A 12899-nucleotide genomic window follows, 5' to 3' on the forward strand; every position below is an offset into this window, starting at 1 on the left:
CTCCACATGAAAGCGTCTTTCGTCAGACAGACATGACCCTTTACGTGCTTGTCCCTGCAATGTTACTGCTTTCATTCACAACACAGCTATGTTCCCTGAAATGTTACTAGGTGTTGAGGTGGTAAATTGGCATTACAGATTCCAGATTATCCATTCCTGATCACATTCACACATGACCCCATGCAGGAAATGTTCCTAAACATTCCAGGGATAGACTGCATGTGTGAAAAGGGCTTTAGACATACTAAACTGCACTCCAGAGGAACAAAGCATGTTTGTTCACATCAGACCTCCTTAAGAAGGTATAACATGACAGTGCTTACATATAATGAAGACCTTGTAAGCAATCTGTGTTAGGTAAAATAATGGGAGATACCTTCAGCAGGGATCGCCACACTAAGACACCTGAGTGTGCAGTATTCCCCAGTGGGTCTGATGTGGGCCTGGACTGTTCTAGCCCAAAATACAAACTACAGAATTGGGCAGTTAGAGAAAATAAGTGGATAGACACGTAAACAGTCAATTATAGCGCTTCATCACAAAAAAAAAGGAATATAGGTGTGAGCGGCAATGATGAGGGTCAAAGCAGATTGCAAGCATTTGTATGCTTGTTTCTTATTTAAGTGACAAGAAGCAAAATGATTTTTTTTTAAATAATTTGTGGTCATTTTGGTAAATTGTGGTCATTACTATATGCTGATGCTCTGTTGAAGTATTGTATATAAATCTACTTTCAGAAACATTTGATATAGCTTATGACCTTCAGTGAAGACATGTTTCATATGACTTGGCTTGTATAATTGAAATGGATGGATGTATCTCAATTTTTTTAACAGCTGCTAAGATCAGTGAAGTCAACTAAATGAGATGTCAAAAATAGGATTTTGAGAAAACTGACAAAAAATCGCAAAAAAGTGACACTTTTAGAGCAGAAGATCAGATGCAGATGACTTGAGAGATTAAAATTATGAAAGAATTTTCACTCCAGGCCATGCCGTTTTTGAGATTATTGCAAAAACGTGAACTTGATTATTACAGCACCACCTTGAGGTCAATGAGTATCATTATATGTGCCTAAGTAGTGGGTGGAATTTGGAACCCACTTGCAAATTTTGGTGACTTTTGGTTTTTGCTGCACAAATACTTTTAGCAAAAAAGAAGAAGAAGAAGAAGAAGAAGAAGAAGAAGAAGAATAGTTCATTGCTTGGACCCCTTAAAAATCCTGGAATCCATGAAAGCACACAGATATGCGAACACATTCATTCTGGTGGAATGAGTCAGCCTGGTAACTTTACATCCTTCTCATCAGCTGGCATTTCAGATATTTATTGGAAACTTATCAGCAAAGAAAGCTTTCAGAGGCTTATAAAATTTTTTTAAAAATAGCGATGGCAGGGCTATATTTAACAAATATTGTTACCGTGTATATTTCCAAACAAAGTGACAAACAACAAATAATTTTCCCAACTGTAAGGGTACATAAGTTAATAGAGACACAGTCCATTTTCAAAATCATTGCTAGGTAGGCTGACTGATGTATCACCCAGCTGAGTCAAACAATCTAGCCTACAAGTTTAAAAGTATTTTATCTTAGTTCCACGTGAGTGTCTTGTCAGAGTTTTCCAACAACCTTATGCAAATGATTTATTGGTAAAAAATCATAGTGAGATTAAGGCTATATATTATATTTTGGCATTATATGACTGGTTACATAAGATTGATTTGATAACTTACCTATACTAATATAGATAAAAAAGGTGGTGCTATTTTGTGCATTTCGAATGTTTCTTTTGTTTCATTTTTCAAACAGCAACTGTTAGAGAACTACAAAAGAGAACTGAAAGTCAGTGTAAGAAGCTCCATAAGTAACTATTCTGATGTAGGAGTGTTTTTAGTCCTAGCTTCACTTTCAGCAGGATTTCTAGGAGTGATTCTGAGAAGTTTGATAAATACCGCCTGGGATCCCTTTTCAGTGAATATTTTTTGTCAGTGTCAAGGTTTGGCTGGTGTTAGGGAACTAAGTCTACTTGGTTAGTGAGTAACTGCACATTACATTATAGAAGGACGAAAACCATAGCCGCACTGGACTACGTGGATTGAAAGGTATGTTTCTTGAACCTGTGACCACACCTAACATGGCAGCTGGGTATGGTCAGGTAAGGTCTGTTGTTAGGAAAAGACTGTGGTCATGGTGAAAAGAAACCAAAGTTAACTGTTGTTAGGAGGGATGTGAAACACACTGCTGTACCTCAGCACTTGAAATCACTTCACTGGCTCCCAGTGTGAGTTAATGGTTTGGATCCTCAGTACACTTCTGCCTCACTCACTGCGTATAATCCAGTCAGAGCTCTCAGATCATCAGATAGTAGTTTTCTAACTGCACCCAGAATACGATCCAGATCTGATGAGGGTGTTTTAGTTGCCTTACTTCTATTGTCTGGAATAAACTAATTTCACCTCCAGATGGACAACTTTATGAGCTCCACAGCCACTAATACCCATATACGGACCACTTGATCAGCCTGTGACAGTTTTGTCATGGTGACAGCTGCTCCATCCTCACTCCTCTGCCTCCAGCTTCTCTCATAAGTCCAAGTTCTTTCCAGGAACCTAACATGCCTCCTCACTTTCCTCACCTGCCTCTCCTCCTCTGGTCTCAGCTTCAACTACATACAGCAGAAGGATGGAACAATCCAGTGTAACACATAGGATATAACTCAGTGTTGTTTTGAAATCACTGCAATTCAATTCAAATTAATTCAAATTGGTACGAATTTTTGCTGTGGAGGCCTTAGTGTTGTAGCTGTTTATTACCTCCCTGATTTGTTACCTGTTCTGACTGCCTTCACTCTCTGCTGGGTTGCCTGTCTGTTTGGGTCCCAGTGCTGTCATAACTCATTACATGTTTTGTTCAGTAGAAAAGCTGGCCATGCTCTGTGCACAAATACTGCTTTAGCTGGAGAGCAGCTCAGAATATACTGTAATCTGAGCACTGTACGCTTATCTTATCTAGCCTTATCAGTGGTTTCATACTGATTACCAAGCTAATCAGCATCGGACCATCTGTGCAGCTCAGACAGCAAAGGACTAGCAGTTCCTATTAAAAACTACCTCAAACTATAAACCAACCTTTGCCTCACTTTTTTGTATGTTTTTTAACTAAAGGGAAATTCTTGTTTGTTAACCTTGTTGTTTTTCTTATATTTGTGTATGCATAGCAGTTATATAGTAATTTGCCACAACTAGAGATTGCCTTTCTCATTTATTTTTGTAATTTGGAAACTTGCACACACCAACTGTGTTTTGCTTGTGCTTTAATTGGGCTGATACTCACCAGTACAGAGTGCCAGCCTTTTTTATTTATGCCGTTACATTCTGACTGAAAACTTAAACAACCCAACACACCTGTCACCTGCCCAGCATGGTGCTGTTAAACTGGAAACACAGCGGCTACACCTTATTTTTATACAGTCTATGGGTTACACACAGTACTTTGCTAATGATGCTAGCTATACTAACTAGGTGCTAGGTGCTGTGCAGGCTGGTAAAATCTTTTTGTATCCACAGGTTGGTGTTCTTGTCTGTGTTGGAGCCTCCGTGCTAGACGCTTTGGTTGGTAAATGTAGGTTTTTGAAACTTATTTCGGGACTGCACTCACTCTCAGTCTTGCTGATATGTAAATATATATATATATATATATATATATACACACATATATAATGCTTCATTCATTTGAAAAAAACATTACCTGTGAACATAATCCAGGCAACGATTACATTTCTCAACACAATGCAATTGCTTAGTTGTATATGAAGGTAATTTCTTGGAGACAGGGTTGGTTTGATGTCTACAGTCTCATCAGGTAGGACTCTCCTAACTGTTCCCACAGCCCACCTCGTCACAAAGGTAACCAGGCGTTTTCCATTAGAACCCTGCAGCTTTGGAAATCCCTACATGAGGAACTTAGGTTAACAAACTCAGTGTCGTCTTCTAGATCACTTCTCAAAACTTACTTTATTATGGTGAAAAAGGTCCTCTCAACTTTAAATTCACTCTGCTCATATACAGTACAAAAGGAAGTGAAAAATGTTATCATGACCGATAGTAATGATGGACAAACATCATAACAAATACCAGAATTCCCTTTAATATGGTTTCATTTGTCTCATACTGTCCTGAGTTTCTGTTTAGAGGCATTATTTTAGAGCAAAGACAAGACATTATTGTGTCAGTCACATAAATTTGGAGGTAGATCTACCTTATCAGACTCTTCGCTTTTACTTATCGCTCTTGTATTTTACTGAATTGATTTACATGCACTACAAAGCATTCTTCTTCAGGTATCTCTGTTCTGTGTTGTCACATACATCATTTGTGGACAGCCATTTCTCTACCAGCGCTCCATGATGTCACTGTTTGTGGCTGAAGGGAGACTTGTGACACAGCTTCTTCTGTAAGATTCATGGAGGCATGAAGGACAGAGAGTTAGAACAAGAGGGCATCTTTTTTACTGCAGTGAAACAAGTAGTTTCACTTGAGCTGATAGGGGTGTGCCCGAACGTTATTATATCAGTTATACGTTATTCAAAAAAGCATTTGTACATTACGTTGTACAAATATTTATTTTAAAATGTTTTTGTTTTCGGGAGGAAAAAAAACATGTCAAATACCAGCATGCATTTATTACCTATTTTTTGCAACCTAATTTTGTGGAAAAGAGAAGGAGAACAACAGGTTATGGAGAGTCCCTTGGGAGCACTTCAGGCCTGTCAGTAGCTCAGCTTTATCTCTGGGGAACACCCCCAACTCTGGGAGTGATGTCCAAGTTAGGAAATGTGCATCATGTAGCAGGTGGATGTGACTCCCCTTGTTGAGACCTGCTGATAGACTTAACAGTGGAGCAGAGGAGAGACTGAGATAACGATGTAACCGACCTGCACGCTGGTCTCTAGTCTATATTTTTAAATCATCATAGTAGGTATATTACAACGCAATATGAAAACAGAAAATACTTCTAAAATGATTTAAAAAAGTAGGCTCCACTTTATTTTATTGTATTAGCCTACTGTTACTTTGCATTAAACACAAGTATTTTGGTATGAATCCATGAATGTAAATGTATAGTATTTCGTGACATACAGTATACTCTATACTTTTTATTGCATATACATAATGCATTCATAAGAGCAACTACCTCGTTCCAATAAGGTGGCCGTGTTGTACATTGATACAATGACCAGCAGTGCCCAATGCGGTATCTACAGTACGTGCATGTACGGTTTATCTATGCTCAGTTTATTTAGCTACCAGCATTTTCAGGAAAGCTAACTAGCACACACACATGCACAGACACTCACAAAAACACACTCACACACAAACCAATCCTTTCCTTGGATATCCATAGAAGTATTAGGCAAATGGGAAAATATGGAATTGATAACATAATAACTCTTGTAACAGCAACTAAAGCACACTCCCATATTTTGATAGTTTAGGAAAATGGGAGTTTTCATGGGAAAATAGGGAGTGAATAAATTATTTAATGTGTGTCAAGAACCAAAAAAAAGAAAAAGAATTAATTGAAACATGAAATGAGCTTGTGAAATATGGATAGAAGAGTGACATAAATTAAGTTTTCATTTATTTTATCAACTGACTGGTGGCAGAACAACACTTTTCTCTTTTTCGTGTACTGATTGGTGGTTTAAGAAAAAAGCTTTATATTACCTTTTACACTCAATTCAAATGGTCCAATTAAAAATACTTCTTGATGTATTCAGTTATGTTTTTGACTTGTTTTTTAAACATTTTGTCAGTGGTGGGGCTCCACACATAGGCTATGGAGTCTACTCACATATATATATATATATACACGCACACACATGCACACACACACACACACACACACACACACACACACACACACACACACACAGCAGAGATGGAGTAGTTATTTACCACCCTGCAGGCGTGCTGTGATGAATGCTAGCTATCTAGTGTGTGTTGGTGTGTTTGCTAAGGGGAAGGGGCAAGAGTAATGAACATTTGTTGATCTGAACCCCAAGCTGATTGCACACACACATAGACACACATACACAAACATACACAGACACAGTGCCGTGCTTATACCCAATCTTGTGATCAATAGGTGCATTATTACAGCCACAGCCACAGGTTTGATAGAACAAACTGGATTTGTCTGCAGAATAAAAGCCTAAGGACTGACACACAGGCTGAATTACACTGAATAAAAACACAGACTGAGATAGACCCAAGTAACAAGCAAAAGGGTATCCTCAAAAACATTAATTCCCCAGTAAAGCAAGAAAATTATTTGCCCGTATATGTTTCTATAGAAAATGTATTTTGCAGAGGAGCAGGATGAGATAATACTGTCTGATAGCCATCAATTTCCAGATATGCCCTCTCCTCTGATAGCACCTGCAGCACCATCCAGGAACTCTCTCTCTCACACACACACACACACACACACACACACACACACACGCACTCTTCATACTTCACAGTACAACCCTTCAGGTTCTGTAGCTGTGAGGTGAGGTGTTGCTGCTGATGAAAAAAGAAATCTCAGCCATGACAAAAACTAAAACAAACTCTTCTCAGGATCACAGTGCCATGTGTCTGATTATTCTCAGTCTGCTGGCTCATATTCAGTAGCTCTCATTAGCATGTCTGAGGCACAGCATGGTGTGGCACTACTCAATTTTACAATTTCATGCCAGCCAAAGAACAGTGGGATTATAAAATGACAAAAGGAGATAGATTTGATTGAGTTTTAATTAGAGATGCCTCAATGTTATCTGTAAAAGAGGGATCAGCTCTGATGACGCTGTCCTGATATCGTTACTGTGATAAATAATCTGTTATGCATCTCTTAACCAATTATGAAGAGTTACTCTATCTGAATAAGACTTTGTCATCTGTTAATTTAAACTGAATGAGTCATTTATGCCCTGCTAGCAGAGGAGACAATCAGTCCATGACCCTGTTTCAGTGTCCAAACTGATGGTGCCAATAGCCTCAACACACAACACACTAATAGGATGCACAGGTATTAGTTGGAAAAAAAGCAATGTGTATTAGTTTTACAGTCACTAAATCAACAAAATCATATGCATGTTGTATTATGAGACCAGTGTTTCCCCTACATTCATTCAGCAGCGGCGCACTGCCACTGCAAAATTATGAGCACCGCTGCTAAAATTTCAGACGATCATTAATATTAACGGGCTACTAATGATTTTCACTCGCACAATAACACCCTACGTTATTGTGGATTTTTTTTTCATCACCCTCCCTCTCTTCGTTCTTTAAAGGACATCTACGTGAAAGGTACAAGAGTAGCGTAGCTCCGTTAAGGAATAAGGCAGTGCGTGTATGTGTATGTGTGTGTAAATGTCCGTGTGTAGTTGCGCGAGCGCAGAGGACGAGTGGCAGAAACATGAACGTCAATGTGTCAGTCTGGCGGTAAATGTACAGTACAGGCTGTGTGTCAGATAATAAATGCTGCCAAGTCTGGTCTGCAGTAGAGTCCAGTTGAGTATATGGGTTTGTAGTGCTGAATGATTTCAGAAGAGAGCGCATACAGATACAGTAAGCCCAGAAGGACAAACATGTATAATTCACCACCTGCACTGCTAAAGCTGAAGCTAACCTTTGTCACACAACACTGAGTGAGTTTCTCTGTTAGATTGGTAATATATAAAAGCAGAGTAGGCAGGGGAAGGCGAGGGCTTTATGGTGTAAGCATATGGCTATTTCCTGGAGGCAGTACGTGCTAGTGTAAACCCTGTATGACTTAAACTCGAAAAAGAATTGGTACAAAAGAATCGTCCCTGCTATCTTCAACAAAAATATGTCTATAGGCTACAAGAAGACCTGTCGATATTTTGAGCTATTAGGTCAGCAAATCAGTTATAAATACTGCATAGAGGAATAGAACAAGCACATGCAGCCACAGTGAGATGTTTGATGATGAGCTGTAGACAACGGACTCTTACTGCATTTTCTGCAAACAGCACACCTCCAACACATCATCAAGGCTCACTGCTTGTGCCATGGCTCAGCACGACTATACACTAAAAACCACAGAAACACCCTATTAATGCTAATTAGTGACATGTAATTTTGTACCTTTTTTTACTGCAATGGAAGTCCACTGTCTTCTTCAGAAAACTATACATTGTGGATTATTCCTTTAAGCAAAGTCTGCAGAGTTGACTTACAGAAGTGTACGTGAGGAGCTCAAAAAGTGAGCCAAAGAGACTTCAACTTAGTGATTTCAGTTATGAGCCATCACAGACTGAAAATAGCACTCCACTAATTTAGCACTGCACTGGTTTAACATTGAAAAAGATCAAAACCGATGCAGGAGAACTCGACCATTGACAATTCGGAATGAGATTCAGGTGTGATATGCTAGTAGTGGCTAATGTAGCCTGGAGGCACTAGCCAAAAGCAGAGATGAGGAGTGGGCTACGGTCTGGTAACCTCACTTCTTTGTAGTCTTCAGCCCCAGCCGACTCAAGTCTCCCTCTGGAGACACAAAAGACTTTAATACTACTTTATTCACATATACAGTAGTAATACTCCCTAACACCTGGAAACATGCTTTGATTTGTGAAATTGATGTATTTCTCCTTTAATGGGAATGTGAGTCAAAGTCTGAGGGTGTAAGGATGGACATTGGAACTGGGCCACTGTGTTTGATCCCCTGACCTTTCCTCTAGGACCACCATCAGGCCAAAGTGAATGTGATACTATATAGTTCTTGCTCAAGTCAAACTTGGATGCTAACAACTACACAAAACTACAACCAAAAATTCCATTGTAGTATTTTTTTGTTTGTTTTTTTGTTTTTCCACATAGAAGCTTATTTAATGAGTGGACATTGATTAATTTTGTTTGGGGCCAGTTTTGGTCTGGCACAGTGCATGTTTGGCCTCTTGCTGAACACTGTGGAGATTCTAGGAGTTAGCCAAGATCTGCACAGCCATGTGTCCCAAAATATATTTGGATGAATTTGAATGAGTTGAAAGTCATGTTTGTGTTTGATCTCCACCTTTCGTATGTTTGAGCTGAATTTCAAGCAAGTTAGTCAGCAGCTTGGCAGACTTAGGCTCCAAACATAATGATACATTCACTAATACTCATTGAAAAAGTAAGCAATGACTTATTAGCAGTACAAATTTCACTACTTGTATCAAATTGTTTTTGTTGTCAAAACTTACAACTATTAACCTGAGTAGAACAGCATGTAATGAATTTGTGTCAGACTGCTCTTCAAAACAAACAGGGACATATGTTATTGCTGTGATTTTGGTCTGTGCAATATTGTTGATGGAACTGGATTGGTATGAAATATATAAATATACAAATGATTAAAGGACAGGCTCACATTTTTTTAAGTGTGTCTTAAAACAACAGTCAGGTGTCCATATGAACAGTGAAAGAGGTTTTCCTCGCTGTAATCATTCCTCCTTTTCATACTGGCTATTAAAAGATCCCCTTTAAATGTGCTTTCAATGTAAGTGATGGAGGCCAAAATCCACATTCATTTTGTGCAAAAATGCATTTAAAAGTTATAAAAAGCTTATATGAGGCTTCAGCAGTCTGAATTAGTCATATCAAGTGGATATCTGCCGCATTTACAGTCTTTTTAGCATCAAATTGTTTCCTCAGACAGTGTTTCCCTGTTGAACTGTGGTGGAAGTATTGTAACAAAAAGAGGGACTTTGGCACTAAAAAGACTGTAGAGTTGACAGATATCTACTTAATTTGACTCATTTGAATGGCTGAACCTTCATATCAGCTGCAGATAAACTTTTTAATACATATTTGCACAGAAGGAGGACTGTGGATTTTGTCTCCTATCACTTACATTGTAAATACATTATGAAGGGATCTTCTAATGGTCAGTATGAACAAGAGGAATGATTACAGCAAGAAAAACATGTTTCACTGTTCATTTGGGAACCTGACTGTTATGGACCTGTCCTTTCACTAAAAATGTAAGAATGGCCAGGAAACCAAACAGAGCTAATGTTCATTGTAATTAGATTTTTATCTTAATGAAGGCAAAGTCATGGTAATAGCTCCACCCAAAGAAAGAAAACAAGAGATGGGAGGGCGACCTGAAGAAGTGGCCTCAATTAATGTACAGCAGCATCTTTACCTACTTTATTGATTCCATTGCAACCAACAGTGAAGCAATGAAAAATATGAAAAGCTCTGAGGCTCATCAGTACTTCCATAGTAATAAAGTTGTGTGTTTTGTTAAAGGAGCAGGAACAGAACCTTATCTGTCTCAAAGGAGACACAGCCAAGTCAGAATGCTACATCACTTAGCTAATGCAAAGCTAATCACATTATCCCGTTTAAAGAAAAGGTTTGACATTTTGGGGGATACACTCATTAGTTTTCACACCAAGAGTTGCATGTCAGTACAGTGAATATGAAGCCACTGCAAGCAACCAGAGAGAGACTGGACGGAGGAAAACTAGCTGAAGGTCCAAAGGTAACAAAATCCACTTACCAGGAACCTCACTAATCAATACTTTATATCGTATTTGTTTAAAATCAAGGAAGTTGTCAAGGAAGACAACTGCTAATTCTTGCTGTAGCATACTGCTAACTCTCACACGGTGTTGAAAGGTAACCTTATTTTCTTGCATTGTGTGTGTGTTTTTTTTTATTTTACCATTTCTCATCTAAATTAGCAGGATGTGATAAAGTGACTTCAAATTATGCTGAAAATTAGTCATTGTAAAGGTGGAAGACAGTAGCTGGGTAATTGCTGCTGACTACTACTACTACCACTGCTGATCCACCAACATATTAATATTGCACTCGACACAGTCAACAGGTGATTCATCCAGCAGTGCACTTGTCTTCATGCGGCACCTTGTAAGCCATCATGTTACCCCCTAGGTTGATCCAAGTTTATCTGACGACATGTAGCAAATGCAATCTTTGCTCCCCTGAACCAACTTAATTAACTCCCTCATCTACCTGGGTAAGGGAGTGAGATGTAAATGAGTTGTTCCACTTTGTAGTGGAGATACCCTGCCTCTCATTAATATAGCACAGATAACCTCTAGCTTTCATTTAAAGTGTAGAGGCAGATAGACAGAGAGACAAGCTGGATGTGAGAGAAGAGGGTGAGGGAAGATGTGGGGGTAGACAGAGTAAAAAAAAAAAGATGTTTAACTTCACAACTAACTTTGAGTGCTTCTGCTCAATATGTTTTATGCCACTTTTACATTTATTGGACACTGTTCAGTAGAGAGTGTCAGAAGTAGGGAGAGACTATGTATGTGACCAGGAGGCCAAGTGACTTGGCTTTTATTGGTCTTTAAATTATATTAAATCAAACACTGGATTCAGTGATTCATACTGGAGCTCATCTACAACATTTAAATTAAAACACAAACTGATGGTGTTAAGAGTATCTGTGTTATTTGATTTGCAAATAGCCAGTTGATAGAATTTCAAGCTGGAAACAACAATGAACTTCATATAGCACTTTTCAAACCAGCATTATAATAGAGAACAGTTATAGAACAATAAGAAACAGTAAATAAATGGTAATAGTATAAGAATAAAGCCTGTAAACTGTAATGATTTCATCCTCTTGGGAGCATGAATTGTGCTAAAATTATTTCATTCCTATATGCCCATTAGATATTGCCTTTTTTGTGTGTAAGTGGACATTTTGGCCTGACAGTGACACTACAGGAACGGATTCATCCTCAGGGGACCATGAATATTCATGTCAATATAATAAGGAAAGACTAACACTGACCCAGCACTAGTGCAAAAAAGCAGTAAAGTTAGAATTATAAATCCCTCAAATTAACCATAAACATCTGAGTAAATAAGTTTAGCTCTAGTTTCTGAATTTGCAAGGACGATTTTATTTTTGTATTTTTTTTCAAAGGTGCTCTTAAATACTCATGGCTTGTGAGAAATTATTCAAATTTTTTTAATTATTTGAATCCCCACTGTAGCCCATAATTTAACATTTCATCGTATCCTCTGCTCCGCTCATGGGCTCTTGACCTGCCCATGGACACTATATATTATGTTGGATCCTTAGTTGGAATGGAAAGTTTAGCTTAGTTGTCACTGAAGGAAACAACCAGTTGTGATCTAAGACATTGCATCCCAGCGCCCCCCTGAGGTTGAAAAGGCACCTAGGCACTCAAAAGGCACCCAGCTACACAACAGGGGAAAGCTGAGAAAGGCTCAACTTTATGAAAATATCATCTGATACAATTTGAGTGACAACAAGCAAGTGGAAACAGAAGCATAGGTTCTTTTGCTACTACTTCCCTCAGCTACATGAAAGAACTCACTTTCAATATTGTACAGGGCCACAATGCAATCAGTCTTGCAAGCTCAGGCATCATTGTTGTGGAATCAGTTCTATGTAATATGCAAGGTAAAAAAAAAAAAAAGACCACAAACAAAGCTATCCTGTATTCAGGAAGCTAACTGTGCAACAAGAAAGGAACTACTCACTTGTGCGTAGTGTGGCAGCTACATCAGAAAATAACTGTCCAGTTGGAATAGAGCTCATAAATTTTGTGCTCAACACAACACACCCACAGAGCTACAGATTCATGAGAGACCAGAGACTGCATACTGCTGCGTATCTGTGTGTATGAATGCAGCGTCACACTCAGCTGTACATTGACAGATGTGGTTCAACTTTCATCTGAAGCTAACGCTTTGAACAGAATGCTAATGTTCTAACATTATCACCTACTATTAGCACGTCAACAAATACTGGATGTCGAGAGATGTTCAAGGGTGCCAGGGCCTTGCTGTCAGGGCCCTCAGCTGCAGAAACTCCTGCCAGAGGATCTCAAAGGATT

General features: G+C 38.7%; 1 protein-coding gene across 3 annotated transcripts in view; it reads right to left on the minus strand.

Moving 5' to 3' along the window:
- Positions 1 to 12899, minus strand: part of ntrk3a (neurotrophic tyrosine kinase, receptor, type 3a) — a 225208-nt gene that overhangs the window by 152756 nt on the left and 59553 nt on the right. The window lies entirely within an intron of this gene.

This window comes from Thunnus thynnus, chromosome 5, assembly GCF_963924715.1.
Source record: "Thunnus thynnus chromosome 5, fThuThy2.1, whole genome shotgun sequence".
NCBI classification, from domain to species: Eukaryota; Metazoa; Chordata; class Actinopteri; order Scombriformes; family Scombridae; genus Thunnus; species Thunnus thynnus.